General features: G+C 35.0%; 2 pseudogenes; both read left to right on the forward strand.

Moving 5' to 3' along the window:
• Positions 1 to 386: 386 nt before the first annotated feature.
• LOC143388152 (F-BAR and double SH3 domains protein 2-like) overlaps positions 387 to 21048 on the forward strand; it is a 130792-nt pseudogene continuing 110130 nt past the window's right edge.
• LOC143388156 (S-formylglutathione hydrolase pseudogene) lies at positions 18963 to 19787 on the forward strand (annotated as a pseudogene).

A 21048-nucleotide genomic window follows, 5' to 3' on the forward strand; every position in this document is an offset into this window, starting at 1 on the left:
ATGTTGTATGACCAAGAGTTACTCTCTAAATCTTAGTCTATAAAATAGAATACCATGATGAAGTAATAAAATCTGATATTCATAATGATGACCCTGTGACAGTGAAAGTCCTGAAAAGTCTAAATTATTCACTATTTTTATAGTGTTAGCTTTGTCTCAAATTGTAATCTTTTTATTCCTTTACTCCCCATTGCTGAATAATAGTGGGGTAGAGTATATGCCATGCTTTCCTGTATGCTGAAATATTGCCTTGAAGCCAATATAAATAAACATTTATGGTTCTGAAGAAGATATTTATTCTGTCAGTGTTTGACAGTGAGCAAAATATTAGATTTTCTTGCATTTTCCTGCCTAATACTTCTCTGTCCCTCTTTGAATTTAGGAGCATGTATCCTGTTTGGAAATCCTTTTTCGAGGGAACAATGCAGGTAGCCCAGTCTCGGATCAATATATGTGAAAATTATAAAAACTTCATTTCTGAGCCTGCCAGGACTGTGAGAAGCTTAAAAGAACAGCAACTAAAAAGGGTATGTTCCCACTTTTTTTGTGTCTTTTATATATTTTAATACCTCACTGCTACATTTGCAGTCTGTAAAATTATGCTAAATTGCTTTTAAAAATTTGAATGTTTTAAAAATATGGTCACAGATGTTTTTGGGTGGCATTTTACTAGAATTTCTCAACCATGTTTTATTAACTGATAAAGCTGAGTGTAATTTGAATTCATGGAAATTGGGAAAGTTCAGTAAATACTCCTTAGAAATATAACTCAAGTAAATCCACCTGTATAGTTTCACAGTATGGTACAGTTGGATGTATATTAAAATAATTGTTATTAAGTCCACTATATCTAGAGAACAGTTTGTATTAATTAGCCTCAGTTTCAACTTGTGCCATTTTGCATAATTAATCTTATTTTTAAAAGTCTAGTGTACTCTAAAGTTGAATTGTGTAGGATATACATAAGTAAAGTTTTTTTTCAAAAGGACCCATTTATTTGATTATCCAGAAATTTAAAATTCATAGGAAAAATATCATTATCTTATGTGATTGTTATAGTATGCTGTTGAAAGTATATGTTTGAATTGTGTCCTTTTTGGAAAGAGACTAATAAAAATGGAGATTATCATGATACTTAATAAGAAATAAAAGTTTTTTTTAAGAAGGTCTTAAATCAATAACTTTTTTTTTAAGTTATAGGTGGACAAAACATCTTTATTTTTATTTTTATGTGGTGCTGAGGATTGAACCCAATGCCTCATACATGGTAGGCAAGTGCTGCAACTCTGAGCCACAACCCCAGTCCCAGTTATTGAAGTTTTTTAATAGAGATATTAATACTTCAGAATAGTAAAGCAATTATTTAAGGAAATAATATTTCAGAATCCATCCATTGTTCCAATTCTGATTGTCATTTTTAAAAATACTAATTTTCTTGTTTGCCAAAGATGATTTCAGTTGCATAAAATAAGTGTGTTAAATGCATATATGTGTATATATAAAATTTTAACCTCTTAAAAAAGAGCACTTTTTTCATAGTTCTTTTTTTTAATTGATTTTAAAAAATAAATAAATGACAGCGGAATGCATTACAATTCTTACTACACATATATACCACAATTTTTCATATCTCTGTTTGAATATAAAGTATTTGACACCCAATTCGTGTCTTCATACGTGTACTTTGGACAATGATGTCTATCACATTCCATCATCTTTCTAATCCCCTGCCCACTTCTTTTCCCTCCCACCCCTCTTCCCCATCTAGAATTCATCTATTCCTCCCATGTAGAGTACTTTTAACACATTTGTATAAAAATGTTTATGCTTATCTTTGCCCAAAATTATCTTGTTCATTGTAGACTATGTGATTAAACTATGTGACCACTCATCAATGATCTTAAGTTGGAAGAAAATGTACATTCATGTATGTGTATGTATCTGATTATGCAGAAAAAGGAATAGAAGGGAAGAACAGAGAAATAATACAATTTAACTTGCTAATCAGGCAGAAATATTGTGGTTCAAGTTGCCATTGTATTTATCAAATCTAACTGAATTACTGAAAAGTTCTACTTTTTTCAAAATCTGAATCTTTTTTTTTTTTTCCCTGAGGGGTGTATATTCTATTGGAAACCTTAAATATTCTTCAAACAGAACCATAATCTTCAATCAGGCTCTTGTGTGCCCTACACAGAAAACTGTGGTTTTTAGGATTAAAGGCAAGGAGAGGGGAAAATACACTGGATGAGTGCTTAAATTTGGCAAGAGGATCTCTCAGGATGAATGCTCTTCAGCCAGTTTATCAGCTTTTGCCACAACTTCTTCAATGGGTCCCAATTTTTATGTGGTGCTGAGCATCCAACCCAGGGCCTCGCACGTGCTAGGAGAGCGCTCTGCCGCTGAGCCACAAACCCAGCCCCCAAAATCTGAATATCTTGAAAAACATTTAGCTACTTTTCTTTGCTTTTCCACTGGTGGATAGATTCAGACCTGAATTATACAACATTCCTGGGGGGGAAAATATTTGAGATTTGATAGGAATTAACTTGTATCATGATATAGATGATAATAATGGCATTTGTGTTTACAAAGCAGTTGTTGAATGTTATACAATGGGCATAACTATCATGAACCTGGGATTGCACATAACAAAACCTATTTCAAACTGGTGTAAGCCAAAATGAGATTGTATTATTTTTTATATCTGAATACTGCAAGACTTATTCAGGCATTGGCAAATCCAAGGCGGGCTCAGATGATGGTAGTAGAACTCACTCTTTCTTTCCATTAGCTCTGCATTCTCCAATGGTTTCATCTTTTAGTAACTCCTTCCACTTGTTGGTCCCCAGAATGCCACATTTAGAAATCTTCTGGATAGCAATCCCAGATTTTCAATTTTTCCAAAAGTTGTAGTAAAACTGGTAGAATGATTCTTCATATTGGCTACATCATTTTGCATTCCTACTAACAATGTATGACGAAGCTTCCAGTTTCTCCACAACCCTGCCGATACTTGTCTTGTTTTTTTTTTAGTTGTAGTTGGTCACAATACCTTTATTTTATTTACATTTTATTTTTTTAATGTGGTGCTGAGGATTGAACCCAGGACCTCACATGTGCTAGGGGAGCGCTCTACTGCTGAGCCACAAATCCAGCCCCCCACTTTTTTTTAATCACCATCACAGTTGTGAGGTACTATTTCATTGATTATAATTTTGATAATGGTTAATGATGTTGAGTGTTCTTATATTTTTATCATAAATTTTTCCTCCACTGTTAGCTTCCTAATTTTATAATACTATAATTCTTTTAGTAATTACCTTAGAGATTTCAATATGCTAATTTATTAGATTACCTTGATTTAGTAATTTTACTGTTCCCCAAACTTAGTCCCAAATTAACTTTCATAATCTACCTTGAATTAATATTTTACTACCTCATGAACAATACAAAAATCCTCTAGCCCAGTGCAGTGGCACACACCTACAATCTCAGAGGCTTGGGAGTCTGAGGCAGGAGGATTGCAAGTTCAAAACCAGTCTCAGCAACTTAGCGAGGTGCTAAACAACTCAGCGAGACACTGTCTTTAAAAAAAATACAAAAAGGGCTGGGGATGTGGCTTAGAGTTCAATCCTCGGTACCAAAAAAAAAAAAAAAATCTTTCAGCGTGTTGTTCTTTTTATCTTCCTATTATGACTTTTGTTTTTTTAGACCTTTTGACTCTGTCCATATTTCTTTTATACTTTTTCTACTTTGTATTTCTACCCTTTTTTCTATATATACTTCTATTGGTCTATTTGGCTATTTATTAATTCTCGGTTCTTCTATTCCTAATATTTTAAAAACTTATCTTTTGGAATCTTAATGTATTTTTTCAGTTACAGAGTTTTAATGTGACTTTTTGGAGGTTAGATTCCATTTTTCAGTTGTAATTCTCCCTGTTTTCCATGTGCTCCTAATCTGTTTCATAATTCCACTAAATGAATCACTATGTGTTTTTTTTTTTTTTTATTGTATGCTGATCTTCTTGGTTTTCATTATTTGGTCTATGGCTTTAGTGTGCCTCACCATGCTGAACATTGTGGATCAAACATGTGAAGGTTCTTGAAGATGTTATTTCCAAATATGGTGATATTTAGCAGGCAGATAGAATGCTAGACCTTTGTCCTGTTAAGGTCTGGTTTTGGGGGTCTTCTAGGGGTGATCTATTTTACTTCTTTGGTCTTAACTGAAAGTACGGGATGCTTACTCCAAGACCTTTCTACTCTGACAAAACTTGAACTCTAGCTTTTCTTCTCAGCATCATACAGCAACTCTGATCTTCTGATCTCTGACCAGTCATTACCTACTTTTATCTGCTGGATTTCTTGGCGTTTCATTCTCCATATACCTATTAGAAATCAACAGATGACTCAAGGGAAAATCACATGTAGTGTTTTGAACTTGCTCCTCTCTGTAATATCCTTCTTTCTAGATCTTTGCCTTACAAATTCCTGATGTTTTCATCATCCCCTGAACTACAGACTATCTCCCCAGAATAGAGTAAGAATACTATTTTCTGTTTATATCCTATTTCTGTGCCATGATTCAACAGATGTCCTAAACGGAGGGAAAGTCAGGTTGAGTGGAGAGTTATGTAGGTGTGGTCCTCTTCTAGGTCTCAATTCTGTAAGACCGGGGTATGCTTTGTCCAATTTTCACACTTTCCAGACTATAGGAAGATAGGCTAATTCAAATTCTGTCACCATGAGAACCAGTTTCAACTTAATATTCTCCCTCTATAACATTAAAGTTAATGTTCTTTTTATAATGTTCTTTATTTTGGCAGTTTTCTTTTGTATACTTGGGAATAAACAGACACATTATAATTATGAAGGACTTAAGATTATAATGAAAATTACAATGAGAATAATACCATAATCTTTTCTGGATCATTTTTTAAAAATATTTATTTTTAGGTGTAGTTGGACACAATTGCTTTTATTTTATTTATTTTTATATGGTACTGAGGATCGAAACCAGGGCCTTGCATGTGCTAGGTGAGTGCTCTACCACTGACTTACAACCCCAGCCCCTTCTGGATCATTTTTTATATGTGAATATTTGCTTTTAAATCAGAACAAGATCCACAGTAACATAAGGCTTTTTGCCATTCTTCTGTTTACTTAGTAGTGCCTTTGTCCATATTTTTCTCATTTATACTAGAGTTTATCTACCCTCCTTGAAATAACTGTGATTTGGGGGTTTGGGTTTTAGCTCAGTGGTACAGCACATCATTAGCATCTACAAATCTCTGCTTGGCCCCCAGTGCCACAAAAATAAAAGAAAGAATTGTGGCTCATATTTGTCTAATAATTTAGAATTTGTAAACTGCCACCATATCCATTATAGTGTTATTAGATTTAAAGAGATTTAGATTTGAACCTAGAATTTCAAAAATAAATAAGTAAAAATAACAAAAAACTGTTGAAATTCAATATTTAAACAGTTTTACAGAAAAATACATATAATTCATTTACCTTAGTAGACTACTTAAGCTCTTAATCATTTTATCTTCTTAGAACTTAGAAAAAGGAGACTATTGATTATGAAGAAATAACAGAATTGGTTTATTCTTTTTTTTCTTTATTGCCATGATATCTGCAACAGCAAGCCTTTTATGGTTGCTCTTCTTATGCCTTACCTTAATGTCAGTCATGATTGTTAGGCAAACTGTGACACTATTTGACACGGTACTTGAGATGGAAATACCAGCTGTGCGTGGAATTCTAATTTGCAATTTGAAAGTCATTAAAAGTGCTGATTTTTCTCCTGGGTTTCCATCCTGAAGGAATAATGCATGGTCCTTCAGACAAACTCATTTCTTTCAGCCTGAAAACTAAAAATTGTATTAATTGCACTTTTGTATTTTACAGTGTATGGACCAGTTGACAAAGATCCAAACTAAATTACAAGAGACAGTGAAAGATTTGGCTAAAGGCAAAAAGAAGTACTTTGAGACTGAGCAGATGGCTCATGCAGTGCGAGAGAAAGCTGACATTGAGGCAAAGTATGTATTTTAATATTTCTGAGAAAATTATTATGCAGTTAAATGTTATTTTTGCTAATTAATACTTTGTTTTTTGTTTATATAGCATATAGATTTGTTCTTAGGTTGTGTTGGTTTCATTTGTTCTACATATGTTATGTACTTTAGGTCCCATTTTCATTTTATATTGACTGGTTTTTATCTGTTAAAGTGGCAAAGTAGGAATCTCTGACCTTTAAATTGAATATTTAGACAAGATAAATGAACATTGTATGAACAGACTTGAAAACTTATGGAGAGTCTAGTAAAAGTCATGATGATATCAGAAAGTAGGGTTTAAGAGCCTCATTTTATCATGCTAGACTCTAAAATTCAGTTATAGTTGAAATCTCTATGATATCTCAAGATGTCATTGAAGGAACAATGGCCCATCAAGTGAACAAGAGCACTGACCTCCTTTTAAAACCCTATCCCAAGCACTGTTTTTTATTGTACATGTAATTCTCATATTTCTACTTTTTAAAGTATGCTTTAACAATTTTGTCAATATTAATTTCAATATATGTGAATTATAGTCCTTTATTTTGAGACTTTTTTTTTAATTTTATTTTTATGTGGTGCTGAGGATTGAACCCAGTGCCTCATGCACACTAGGCAATTGGTCTACCTTAGAGCCACCACCCTAGCCTGAGCCTATTAAGGAAAGGAAGGAACTGGCAATTGGTAATAGGAGATACCAATCAAGCGATAGAGATTTTTGCAATGACACTTTGAGGAAGTGTGATAAATATTGGTGGGGGGGTGGGAAACCTGTGTTATAGAACTGAACTTAGGAGGCTTGTGATCAGGAGAGCTAAGACTTCTGTTCACAGTGCTGATTGTTGCAAAATCTAGGAGTCCAAACTCGTAGGCATGAAATCAGAAAGGTTTGGACAATTGTACAAATAGTCCAGCAAGGAGGGGGTTACCTCTAACATGTTGTTTTGTTGTCATTGTTGAGACAGGGTCTCTCTATGTTGCCCAGGCTGGGATCAAACTATTTATCCTCCTGACTCAGCTTCCTGAGTAGCTATTATTTATAGGTGTGTGCTAACACATCTAGCTTCCTAAAATGGCTTTTATCTGCAAGAAATTTAAGCAACTTTGTCAGCAATTTAGGAAAATTCAGGGGTTCCTGGGAAGTTTATTTAGTATGATGGGTTGATGAATGAATACTCACTGAATACTTGATATTACAGTGTAACATTTAATATTTTTCGAATTTAAGTTTATTGTTTTTATTTTATTTTTTGAGCATTCAAATATTTCCCATGCATTCATGGAGTCACTAAATCCATCTTTCCAATAAGATCTGGAGGTTAGCAGATCTCAGTTGGGATTATTGTACCATTCTGGCTTTTAGGAACTTGTCTTTTAAACTCTCTGGGATTCTAGAACAGAGAATTGACAGATTTGTAGAGCATCTACAAATGCCTAATTTAGCCATGGGTGGACTGTTCCTGAGAAGTGTGTATTTGACTAGGTCTATTTCACGGAACTGATCACGAGGAACTGCCTTCTCATGAGGCCAAATTCAAAGTGAGACATTTTACTTCAGTGTATAACTTCTCTGGAAAATTAATTCAACTACTGAGTAAAAAATTGGCTCTATGTCTTAATTCAGTTAATATTTATTTAGTCATTATATTGGGCACTATGTGTCACAGATAAGATAGGTGCGCTTTTGTGCCTTCAAGGAATTTAGAGCATATGATTTAAAAAAGTAACTTCATCATTTGTCTATTCATAGTAAACTCAAAGAAATTATCTACCTAAAGACACTCACCTAGTCACTAATTGCTTAGAGTAGTAATCTGAAAACACTGTTTTGAAAGCATAGAAAATGGAGAGATTACTATTGCCTGTTGATAAAGGAACCTTTATAGAAGAAGTGATGCTTGGGCAGATTCTTGGAAGAAGAATGAGTATGTTTTTTTTCTAAGCAGAGATAGGAAAATCAGGAAGGGGACTAAGCACTGAAGTAAATATAGTTTTGATGGATGCTATGATAGGCCCATTAGGAGAGACTACAGGAGGAAGAGGGTTAGTCTGAAGGAGATGGTAAGTTCCATTTTGGATATGTAAATTCTGAAGAGCCTGGGAGACACTGACATGGATATATTTGGGAGGTGATCAAATATCTGTTCTTATGTGAGAATTTGGCACTGAGAATTGAATTCTGAAGGTTATAGGATGTCCATCAGTTATAGGGATGCAGTCATATATACAGTGAGATATGAATTTGAATTTGGAGACCCAAGGAACATTAACATTTGAAGGATAGATGGTGAAGACTAGTACACAGTATAGTTTTTTATTTGTATAGTGTGTGATTTTTAAAAATCCTTATTTTTTTTAGATTGTCATCTTCAAGGACATTTTATGCTATTGTTAATGCCTACCTAAATACCATACAAGAAGTGTATGCAGATTAGCAAGTGAAGCAGACGCCATAAATTTAAATCTATAATTTTATGTTGGACTATCCATGTGCAAGTCAGCCTATTTGGATAATGACTATTTAAAAAGGAGAAATGACAGTGCTTCAAGCACAGTCTTTCTTACCCTGACAGGTACTTTCAAATCTTAATATAGGTAATCTTAGCTTTCCTACATCAAAATGAATAGAAATATGATTAATAAAAACAAAAAATTCTCATAAAATAGGAATACAACTAGGCAGGAAATAACAGAAATATCTTAGACCCAATTTTTTTAAAGCAGTGGGGAGGAGTTAGGAAACTGTATATTCATCCCTGAATGTATTCTCTCTTGTTAGAAATGCAAGAGGCAACTTTTGGTGTCCTCTTCACAGTGTCTGTACACAGACTGGCTGCTTCAACTTCTAGTCCCAAATGGTCTGCAACTCTGCTTCATACTACGAGGCATAGCTGCCAGTGCATGCATTGAACTCTCCCATGGCAATCACCATGACACTGCAGTTAAGACAAACATTTCAGCTTCAAAAAAATCATGGCTGTGGGACTGTTACTTGTTCCTTAGCATCTGTCTGTTGATTTTGTCTATGTACTTATCTCTAGCCTTTAAGTAAAAGCAGCATACTACTGCTGACTGACAGGTTATAGTCCCCCCCCCCAAAACTTAGGCATCAAGGGAGATAGGTAAGAACACCAGAGTGGGAGAAGATTAAGTAGAACAAAAGTTTACAGGACAGAGAGTCTTAAGGGCCTTCTTAGTAAGTTCAGATTACCTTTAGGAGGGAGGGGGCACACAGGCAGGCAAGAACCCAAACACAAATCATTTTTAATGAGGGGATTAACAAAAGCAAGGACTTTCTAGAGCCTATAGATTGCATTCTGGTGTTGTACCACCTGACACACATAGCTCTGAGAATCTTGGTCTCCCCAGGTTGGTTGCCCTGGGGTTTCTCTGACCTTTTGTAAAAGAACTGAAGTGTGTGGAATTATATGATACTAGGAATAACATGTAGTTTGATGACTCTTTTTTATTAGAATATACTAATATATTTTTATTTTTTTCTTGGTCAAATTGTATTTTTAAGGGTATTTTAAATATGTTAATCCCAGTATTTTTATTTTCCTATAATATTAAATATATATAATATATAAATAAAGGCAAATAAGCATCACTTTTGACCTTTGTAAATTCACTTTAGAACAGTGTCTTGGAAAAGGGTTATTAATTTTTTTAGTAATTATAACATTTGGTAATCTTATTATGATATAATTTTATTAAACATTCTTTTCTATTTTTATATAGGTCTAAACATAATCTTTTTCAATCAAGAATCAGTTTACAGAAAGCAAGTGTAAAGGTGAGTTTTTGAAAGGTATATTTCACAATTGAGAAACCTTACCTTATATTTTAAAAGTTTGAGGTCTTTTGAGAATGGAAGTGGGGTTTTTCTACTTTAGAGAAGCATTTCAAAGTCAATAACCCAGTGAGGAACTTTCCTTCCCAGTGATGGGATTTTTCACCCAGGTGTGGACACTGGACATAGCTTACTTCCCAAGACTGCTTGAGGGGTAGGTTTGGATGTGTTACAACTCATGTAGTCTGTGTATTTAACTCTTAGTCCAAGAGACAAAGTGCAGGGGCTTTCAGAAGCGCTGTAGAATCATTTCACTCAGACTTAATACCTTAAGACCAGGTCTTCTGGGCTGGTGCAAGTGAGTTTTTCTGAGGGGCCCTCAAACTGGAGTACCTGTCAAGTAAGCTTAGAGACCAGAGTTTGTTGCCAGACTCCCCACCAACAGGAAGTTTTTCTGACACATTTGGATTGTTGATTTTTAAAATACTAGTATCTAAAACCTCCAGATTTACCCATGTCTTCAAAAATAAGGAACCTTTATTTAGAACCTTTATTTTCCCATCTCAATAAACTCAAAAAAATATTTTTCAGTTCTGTAGCAAAATTTGGAATTATGTTAAGTATAAATAACAAAGGTTTAAAATGTTCTCCCCATGTTTTCAGGTACTATTTCATTTCTTAATAGTGAAGTATAATTTTTACATACATGTAAATGTTTTCTCCACATTCTTATTTTTACTCTTGGTGGGGAGCCATTAATTGCTGTGTTTCCATACAGTATCAGTTTGCACTGATTTTTTTCCTTTTATTATTATGTTTTAGTTAAAAGCCCGGCGATCTGAGTGTAATTCCAAAGCTACCCACGCAAGGAATGATTATCTTCTTACACTAGCAGCAGCAAATGCACATCAGGATCGCTACTATCAAACAGATTTAGTTAACATTATGAAGGTAATACAGTTTTAATATCTGTGATAATTTTGTTTCATTAAAAACAAACAACCCATGAGCTGGGTGTTGTGTACATAGGATTAAGTATAGAATACTAACAAGGCTACTTTCTATTTCATTAGAATGTGCTCAATATTGGTGACCGACCTTTGTTTTCAAGTAATTTGGAATTAATTTTTAATGTTTAAAGCCAATTCACAGTAAAGGATTGCATTATTCCTTAGACATAGAAGATATTTGCTAAATAGTGATTATTGATATATAAAAGATAAGATTGATATATAAAGTGTGACATAATTCTTAAGCTGGGAAACTGCTTCTGAGCTATTTCCTGAGATATTGAAGCTAGATAGAATCTTCAAGTACCTTCTGAATTATCAGAGAAAGGCTGGTATTTCAGCATAGTTTTATTTTTTGTTAGGTTGTACTGTTATTTGTTATTTTCTGCAAAATATTTTTTTAAAACAGGTTTTACAAAAAAAGTATATAGTATGAAAATATTTTTATAAAAAGGTGTGCTTTTTATATTTTTATAGTGTATTGCTTAAGAAAGTCTGAATTACTTATTAACTAGAATTTTGGCTATTTTTTGTTTTTAAAAAAACTTGGATTTTTTCCAAGTGCCATGATTTTATCTTTAGTAGGTGAAATTATGCATTAATATTTGATGATTTTTGAGTTGAACAAACAAAAATGCTGGTGGTTATATGAAGATGTCTTCTACTCTGGGTTTTACTCTGAAATACTGAAGATTGCATTACAATTTGTATATCCTGGTCTTTCCTCATCTATACTACCTGTATTTATTTTGAACTTTCACAGAAGTAAAGGAAAGGGGGAAGGGGAGAAGAAGAAAACCATTTTAACCCACTGCCAGGCTGCCTCTACTTGCAGGCAGACAGACTCCACTTTGAATTGCATCTCCTTCTTTCCTGTTTTCTTAAGAACCCAAACATTGGATTATTCTATCTTTCTCTTATATTTTCAACACAGCACTCTCAAATGGGTAGTTCTTAATGACTCTTCAACACATATATTGCTATAGTTAAATTGCTTGTTTTAGGAAATCAGCAATTAAAAATGGGGTTACAACTGGCGCAGGCAGTCTTTTTACTACAGAGGCTCTGGGAAAAGAGATCAGCTTTATCCAGAAATTACAAGTTCCTTGATTTAAAGTAAAGATGGAACATTTCCTGAGACCTCTAGCAAAAGGCAGGAATGTTGGAGGATGTCAAACTGGACTAAGAAGTAATTTATTGCAAAATTTCTTCTTTCCGGGCCTGAGGTTGTAGTTCAGTGGTAGAGTGCTTGCCAAATACTTGTGAGGCACTGGGTTCGATAAAAATAAATAAACAAAATAAAGGTATTGTATCCATCTCAAACAAAAAAAATATATATATATTTTTTTAAATTTCTTCTTTCCTTTTTGTTTATTGCCTGAAATCCCCTTTTCTGCCATTTGTCCTGTTGCAACTTCTGCTGGTTAGAACATAGGTTAGAATAATGAGACAGGAAATTATTTTATATCCAGATGAGAACTCCATGTACATTTCCCCAAAGAGTATTTGACATAGAGGTTAAATGTTTTAGCATCTTATTATAGTGCTTCAGACTTACCTGAGAATTGGCCTTTCATTCATTCTAGCATGACTGCTTTAGGAAAATGTATTGTTTCAAACAATACATTTACTGAAGATGATTTTTTGCACAGCATTTGATTCCTTATATCCTGTATATGTCTACCATTAGATCAAAGCTGATAATCTACAAATTAAGTATCCCTTATCTGAAATGCTTGGGACCCGAAGTGTTTCAGATTTTAGATTTTTGGATTAGAGATGCTCAGTCCGTATAATGATTTTTTTGTCCCTGTGAATATTTACTTTTAGAGCAGCAAGGGCTATATTCAAAGCACAAAATGGGCCCCTGTAACATTTTTCTTCTGTCAATTTCTACTTTCCATTTCTGTGGAAAAAAATGGACAAGATATCTCCAACTGCTTCTTTCTGAGAGAGAAAGAAGTTGGTGGGGAGTGACCTGAAATCTTTATTCTCTATCAGGTGGGGCATGGACAGTTAAGGGTATTCAGCATCAGGGTAGTCCAGAGGTCCGTGGTTGCCATTGGTGGGTAACTGGACAAAGTACACATAGGGTAGGATCATGCTAGGATAATAGTAAACAAGATAGCAAAGCATTACTTTTTTGTAAACAATTAGCACAAAAGCAGTTAGTATTTCTGCCAATCTCTGAAAACCATGAAGACAGTAACTCATTAAACCTTAAGGTGTATTGAGGTGTCTTACACCCAGACAAAGCAGGTTCCTGCTCAGGAGATGTGAGCCACCTGGGAAAATAAAATGTCTGAAATAATCAGTAAGAAATACAGAGCTAAAGGTTAGAGTTTAAAAAGTGGATCGTCTGATGGGTCTTCCAGTCTTGATAGGAGCTGGAACTGGACAACTGAAAAAGGGGGAATATATCAAGGACAGGGATAAGGTTTTAATGGGAGGAGTCTTATTTGGTGCTTCTTTCTTGGTGTGGTAGGTCTTGCAGTAAACAGGTTGATTGGTATTTGACAATCTGCACCTATCTTCCAGAGGCTGTCTGGTTCCAGCAAGTCACTCCCCTCTCCAGAGCTGAGTTAGAACTTGAGCAGTAGGTTAGGCAGGGGGCCATGTAATCAAGCATTCTCAAAACAGTGTATTCCTACTGGGAGTTCCTGATACCAGGCTTCCCTGCCTAATGGCTCCACCACTGCTCAGTTTACCCATGGCTCATAGATGGCTCTTGGCAAAGATGGGATCTAATGTTCCATTGATTTGTAAGTGGAGGCCGTTTAAGGCTTTAGAAACATTAGCAAAGTTGTTAGAAACATAGACAGCATTTAGTTGCTAAACTCTGTCACATTTAATATGCTTAATGCCAGTTTTTATTTTTCATCCAGCAAGAAGCCATGACTTCTTAAATGATAAAACAGTACAAATTTCAAACCAAGATGTAGTTACCCTTTTGAAACACCAGAAAAATGTTCTGGCTTTCAGATATATACATTGTTAATTTATTGTAGCATTTCCTTACTTATAATATTCTTAACTGTTATTCTCCAGGGCTCAGACCGCATTTTCTCTTAACACATTTGCTTGTGACATGACCAATTCTGTATCCTTAGCTTCCTTACTTGTTTCATTAACTTCTTCCTCTTCACTCTTTTCTTGTACCAGTTGGAGTCTGTGTGTTTTCTTCAGTGTTTGAGAAAGCTTCACCTTGAACTGTGAATTTCTCAGCAGCTGCTAAATGTGCTTGCCGAGGTAAAACTTCAATCTTGGCTTTCCCAAAAACTATATAGGTATCTGGATCTGAACTCTTACAGACATCTGGTTTTGTGATGACAAAGAGGATATTCTTAGATATTTTTGGATATTCATTCTAATAACCGAGCCTATCAAAGACCCAGTTTGGACATAGATTTCTGTGCCTTCTTTTCACTTTCTGTTTTACTTTACTGACTGATTCTTCATCGATAGCATTTAGTTTTTATAATGGCACAGGTGTCCCCTACCATGCATATTTTAAAATGAGCTAATATTAGCTTAAACAGCAGCAAAACTAAAATCTTAGTCTGAGGGTAGCTTCAGTGATAAGAGTGTGCACCAAGAATGTAGAAAGCCCTGGATTGAATCCTAGCACCACTTAAGCAAACAGACAACCCATTTTGTTTTGTGGTATAGGGAATCAAACCCATGGTCCCATGCATGCTAGGTAAGTGCTTTACTACCGAGCTATATCTCTAACCCAAATCCTATGTTTTCAAAATTGAATCTACACCAAAAGAAGATGTCCTTCAATAAACCAGGAAAAAATACCTTATTTGTGGAACCTGTGCTCTGCCAAAAACAAAGAGAAAATTAATGAACCTGACCAACTGTCAGATTGTTAGGTGTTCTTGAACTTCCTTTGAAGTCCCCATGCTTGTTTTTAATCAGCATTAGGTAGATTATGCTTCTAATTTTTCGTTTCATGAAACATTTTAGAATATTGATTTAATATAGAGGCAGAAGATCCTTAAAAATGTAGTGTGACTAACTTATTTCTTCCTCAGGCTAATTCTGTGGATCTGCAGTATTGGAAAACTCCCATCCATCACTCTATTGGCTTCCCTCACTGAATTGACCACAGTTTTGGGGTACCTTATTTAGAAATGCTTATTGTTCTGAGTAGATGTTAAGGTGATAATGCCCTAGTTAGAATCTTTTTTTTTTAATTATATGGACAGTTTAGAAGCAGAGGATTTTGTATTGAAGACTTAAGTACCAGAGTTTTTTTTCTATTGCAAAGCTGATCTTTGGTCTTGGCTTTGGAACATATTTCATCTCCTTCTGCCTTCTTCGGCACCAAAACAATTGATTATACTATTTTCTCCATATAGTTCTTAAATTCTGCTGCTATATTGACAATTGTTGGGATCTTGGTGATGATACCTCATCATGTCTGTCTTGGAGTTACACGCCACTAGTTGCCCTCTGTCTGATGCTAGCAAGTTGTCCTGAGATCTCCTATTGCCGTCTCCTCTCTGGATCTTCAGCTTTTTGTATCATATGTCTTCTTTTTTCTTAGTACCTTCTTGAGAAAGGTATAGAAAGTAAGCTTTTTTGAGGTGCTGTATCTATGAAAATGTCATTATTCTGTGCTTATAGTTGGGTATACAGTTAAAGGTTGAAAACTGTTTTTGCAAATGTCAGAATCCATAATCCATTGTTTTCCTGTTTCCTATATGGCTTGAGAACTCAGAGCCATCCTGGTTCTTGGATTCTTGTGTCTGATTTCATTTTTTGCTTTTCGTTTTTAGAAATTATGGACTATTCTTAGTATACCCTTGGATTTCTTGGATTACTTCTTCCCTTTGTTTTTCTCTTTCTGGAACTCCTTCTATTAATGTGTTGAGTCTCCTGGTCTGGTTTTTAAAATTTATTTTCTCTCTTATTTTCCATTTTTGTTATTATGCTCTATTCCTGAGAGAATTCTTCAACTATTTATTGAACGTTTAACTTTTTAAAAATAGTTTTATTGTCTAATTATTCCTTTTGTTCCCTAAATCTTCCTTTTTTATACAAGGTTTCTAAGGAATATGACTATATATTGACTTTTTTTAACTCCAGTGCTATCAGTAATACAGTTAACTTTCAAGTTACTTCTGCTTGTATATGCTTATATGGTATCTGTCTTAGTTTGAGGTAGGATTTGTCAAATTAGAGCTTCACTGTAGGTAATCTGGTAGACCATTTATGGGGGAAGCCCCAGTATTGATATTCTTAGCTGGTTCCTCTTGAACTTGTCAAACCCCACCCCACCCCCTCACCCCCCCTTCACCCCCCTCATCCCCCTCACCCCCTTCATTCCCCTCATCCCCCCTCCCCTTACCCCACCCCATTCCATCCCACCCCGCCCCACTCCCACTTCACCCTACCCCCCTGCCCAATATACACACCCTCCCTTTGCTGTCTTCTGAAGTCACTTCTTCAGATCTCTTTCCTTTGGTTGTTTTCTGAAGAACACTTCCCTGACCTGGTTACTCCTCCCAACCATGAAAATGGTTTATCTCATCTTTGTAGCACATAGTATAGTTGCAGTTTACTTAGATCTATGACTACGTGATGAGTACCTTGTCTCCCATTTACCTATACTTTCCATAAGGATAGTGGTTGGTTGTTTTATTAGAGATTTTATCCTTTCTACCTAGTTCAGTATATTTTTAATGCATGAGAAATGTTTGTGAACATTTGAACATACTGAACAAATGAATGAATAACCAATCTTGTTTTAATCCTCACGTGATAAATCATTTACTTCGTAAATGAAGAAATTAGATAAAGCTTGAATTCAAATCTGGCACGTCTAATAGAAGGGCTGGTGTCACTAATTCTTTACATGATGCTGTTTCTTTGGACTTCTTTTTTCTTTTTTTGTTAAATGGAGCATTGTCTTTTTCTTTTGGCTTCCATAAGGAGCCATGAGATGATGAAAGTGTTTTTGTTCATTTTGAAGCGTGGTATACAAGTTACATTATTTTTTTAAATAACAGAAGTTCTAGCTGGGCCTTGTGGCACATGCCTGAATCTCAGTGACTTAGGAGGCTGAGGCAGAACGGTTGCCAAGTTTGAGGCCAGTCTTGGCAATTTAGACCCTGCATCAAAATAAAAGGGCTGGGGATATGGTTTAGTGGTAGAGTACCATGGGTTTGATCCCCAGTATGCAAAATAAATAAAAGAAATTCTAGTATATTTTAGATAACTCTTGTTTTGTTTATGGGAAGGAGAGTGTAAAAGAGACTTCAGTGCTTGGGAGTGAGAATGGAGCAACTATTTAGGTGCCTTGCACTATAAGATACTACAAGTGCTTTAAAAACCATTATTTATTTAGTTTTTATAATAATTTCCTAATAAATTTATTTATTAAACTTATTTAACAGATCAACCTCAGAGACTCAGTGACATCCATTTATTATATTATAGCCAGGACTTAAGGTCTCGGTGTTCTTTCCTGGACACTCTGGTGTTTTCTTACCACCATACCATTCCTTGTTAGTAAAAAATAATATAATAAGCAGTAGTATATAGTGAATATAGTAGTATATAGTGAATATCATGAATTCTGAGAGAATTATAGTATAAAATTATTTGTTAAACATTGCACATTCTCTCCTGTTCTAATAATTCTTAAAATGATGATCATGTCTCTATCGAAATATATTTGGACAGCTTCCCCAAGGCATACTTTTTATTCCTCAAGCAAGTATTGATTAGAACAAATACTAAATATATATTGCTCTGTGTCTGTATATTGTCAGGCTAGTGGTTTTTTTTTTTTAATCTTCAAACTAAAAATCTATTGCTAAACCGTGGACCTGAGATAACCAGTTTAATCAGATCTATAGAGAGCAACTTAACTGGCTGCTGGAAAATGAGATAGTTGTTCCTTAAATGTTCTTTTGAATAACATGATCTTGTAAAATATTTTTCTTTTTAAGAGTTCATACAATATTTTCTTTGTGGTTTGGATGAAGAAAAATAAGGCACAGTACATCAGAGTAGAAAAGATAGCATTAGTCAATCTAATGAAAGACTTTAAAAGCTTAATAATATTGGGAGCTTATTTCTAGACAAATGTTTTTTGTTCTCATTGAAAGTTAAACATGTCTGGACTAGTTGATAATTGGGCAAAGTAATTAAAAACTTTATCTGACATATAATATCTAGAAAATATGATAATTTGGTGTATATTTTGCAGACTCTTTTTGGGGGGAGTAGTCAATAAAGAGAAAAATATTATTGGTGTTCAAGTCCCATTTCTGGCTTTTCTAGCTAAGCATTAATTATTCCAAAAAGTCTTCCTCATTCATATTTAGATTGTATAGCTCTCATCTTTTTTATTTTGAGTTCTGGCTTTTCTGGTATCTCTGCCATCTCTAGCTGGTATACTTCTCTTTCATGTAGTAATACTTTTTCACTTAATGAATAAGCATGGAAGTCCCCAGATTTCAAACTTGACTTTCTGCTTCTCTTGTTTTACATCCTTTTTGAAAGTCCCTTTTCTTAGGGAGAATAATCATTTGCCCAGTTTCTGCTAATATTATACAGTTCTTAAATATGCCTGAAATCTTGTCCTTAACATTATCCATATTTATTATGCTTTATCCATCTGTGGCAGAAACTTTTCTAAATTAGAAGCAGTTCATTTCCTCCCCCCTTCTCCCCATGGTTTCCACCAGTAATCACCCCATCCTAGGGATCAGGTGATGATCAGGGCTTAGAAACTGTAATGTCCAATATGGCAGTCCTTAGGTACATTGTGACTATGTAAATTAGTTAAAAATGAATAAATTTTGGGCCCAAGGAGGGTGAAGCCATGGGATTAGGTTGAGGGGGCAGGCCCAAGTGAGGACGAGCCAGGTGGCTGTTTTGAGGCCCTACTGTCTCTTGGCATTTGCCTCTTCAGTCCTGCCATCTCTACAGCTATCACTACCAGAGGATCGTCTGCCCTTTGCTGCAGACAGACATACAGACACACACACACACACACACACACACACACACACACACACACACACTCACACACACACACACACACAGCAAGTAGTAGTTGAATAGGAGAAGAATGGCGTTGAAACAGATTTTCAGCAACAAGTGCTTTGGGGTATTGCAGAACATTTTGAACATGACAGTGTTGATCTGAACTGAAAAATGAAATTTTCTGTCTACTTACCACCAAAGGCAGAAAGTGGAAAGTGCCCTGTACTACATTGGTTGCCTTGTTTAATTTGCACAGAACAATTTTAAATCAAAATCTAGTTATTATCAGGCTGCCTCAGAACACAGCTTTATCATTTGCTCCCAGATACCAGCCCTCATAGCTGTAATACTAAAGGAGAAGTTGGAGAGCTGGGGTGTCCGCACTGTTTCCTGGGTTTTATGTGAATATCACTGAAGATTCTTGGAAAAGTAACTTCAGAATGTACTCTTAGGTAACGAAGAAGCTTCCCAACTCATAAATACCAGTTTTTCAGTGGATCCCCAGTGGATGTCTATTTCTGGCCACTTTATGGGAGGTCAAGGAGCTCTAATTTGTCCTTTGAAAAATCCCAGAAAATACAAAACTGTGTCAGCATTTGCTCCAGTTTGCAACCCAGTGCTGTGTCCATGGAGCACAAAACCTTTAGTTAATATTTGGGAACAGATCAAAATAAAGGAAAGGAATATGATGCAACCCATCTTGTGAAGTCCTGTCCAGGTTCTCAGTTGGACAAGGGAAAATGACCAGTTTCTTCTAGATGGACATTTACTCCCTGATAATTTCATAGCTGCCTATATAGAAAAGAAAATTTCTATTGTTTGTAGATGATAGGAGGGCTATGATCATAGCTACTACTTCATTGCAACCTTTATAATCAATCATTATGCAAAATACCTGAATGCATGAAAAACTTCTGATAAGAAAATCTCTTCAGGATTATAAAAGTTATAATAAACAGAATCGCTGAGGAAAAAATTTTGAAACATTGGATTTCATGGTGCCGAAAGAACTTCATTCTACACTTGAGTCTCCTGAATAAATATATAAAATCTGAAAAAAAGAATAAATTTTAAAATTCTTTTTATTGTCACAGTAGCCATAGTTTAAGTGTTCAGAAACCCATGGGCTAGTGACTACCATATTGGACTGTGCAGTTGTATTTTCATTGTCTCAGAGTGCTACTGGACAACAGTACTCTGGAGCTTAGTTTTTACTTGTTTTTCTTCCATTGTGACTTCTTCTGTCCACTATCAACCCTACTGACCATTTTTCTTGATAACAACAGCTATAATTACATTCTGTTATTTCAGGAGTAATTCCATTTTATTTATACCTTATAATAGAACAGAAGTTGGAAAACATTTTCTATAGAGGGCCAGATAATATATATTTTAGGTTTCTGTGTAGTAACCACTCAACTCTGCATTTGAGTTTTTACTTGGTGATAGGCGCTTGATGATACAAAAATGAATTGGATAGGATCCATGCCATCAGTGAGCCACAAATAAGAAGGTTATGATTCTCTGGAGCAGCTCTCCAGGGACTTATGGAATATGACATATTAGATCCTTTTCCTGCTATATTGATCATATTATGCTTGGCTCCCTGTGACACAAAGAGAGTCTTTTGCCAGTCTTATCAAACCTCAAAAACAGTTGTTTTAAAATATTTTTAGGAGTCAAATATTTTCAGACTCCTATATGGAATCTTTATACATAAAGCAGATGAAGGGGAAAGCTATTTGGTTGTAAAACTTGAGAGCGTGTTCCTCTTGGTGTGTGTTTCCCACTCCTCTCACCTGCCTGTGCCTCTTCCCTTAGTTCTTTCTGTGGTTCCTGAGGTGTTGTGCTGAATACTACAGTTCCTTGAAATATAGTTTGGAAACAAATGTTCTAAAAAGGATATTCCAACTAACAAATTTCTTGTAAATTTTAAGTTTTATCTAGATGATCTTCATTCTAGAATTTACCAATTAATCTTTCAAAAATGTAAATTAGAACCTAGTAATCTATACCCTGCAGTGGCCAGTTCATCACAACGGGCTTAGACATTGTAGCTTGACTCTGAGTTGAGTATCTTTGCTGGAGAATCAACAGTGAGTGAGGGATGCTGAAGCTGAGCATTCATAGAACTATTTAAGAGAAGCATATAGAGCTGGAGTTGTAGT

Source organism: Callospermophilus lateralis, unplaced genomic scaffold (assembly GCF_048772815.1).
Source record: "Callospermophilus lateralis isolate mCalLat2 unplaced genomic scaffold, mCalLat2.hap1 Scaffold_138, whole genome shotgun sequence".
Classification (NCBI taxonomy): Eukaryota; Metazoa; Chordata; class Mammalia; order Rodentia; family Sciuridae; genus Callospermophilus; species Callospermophilus lateralis.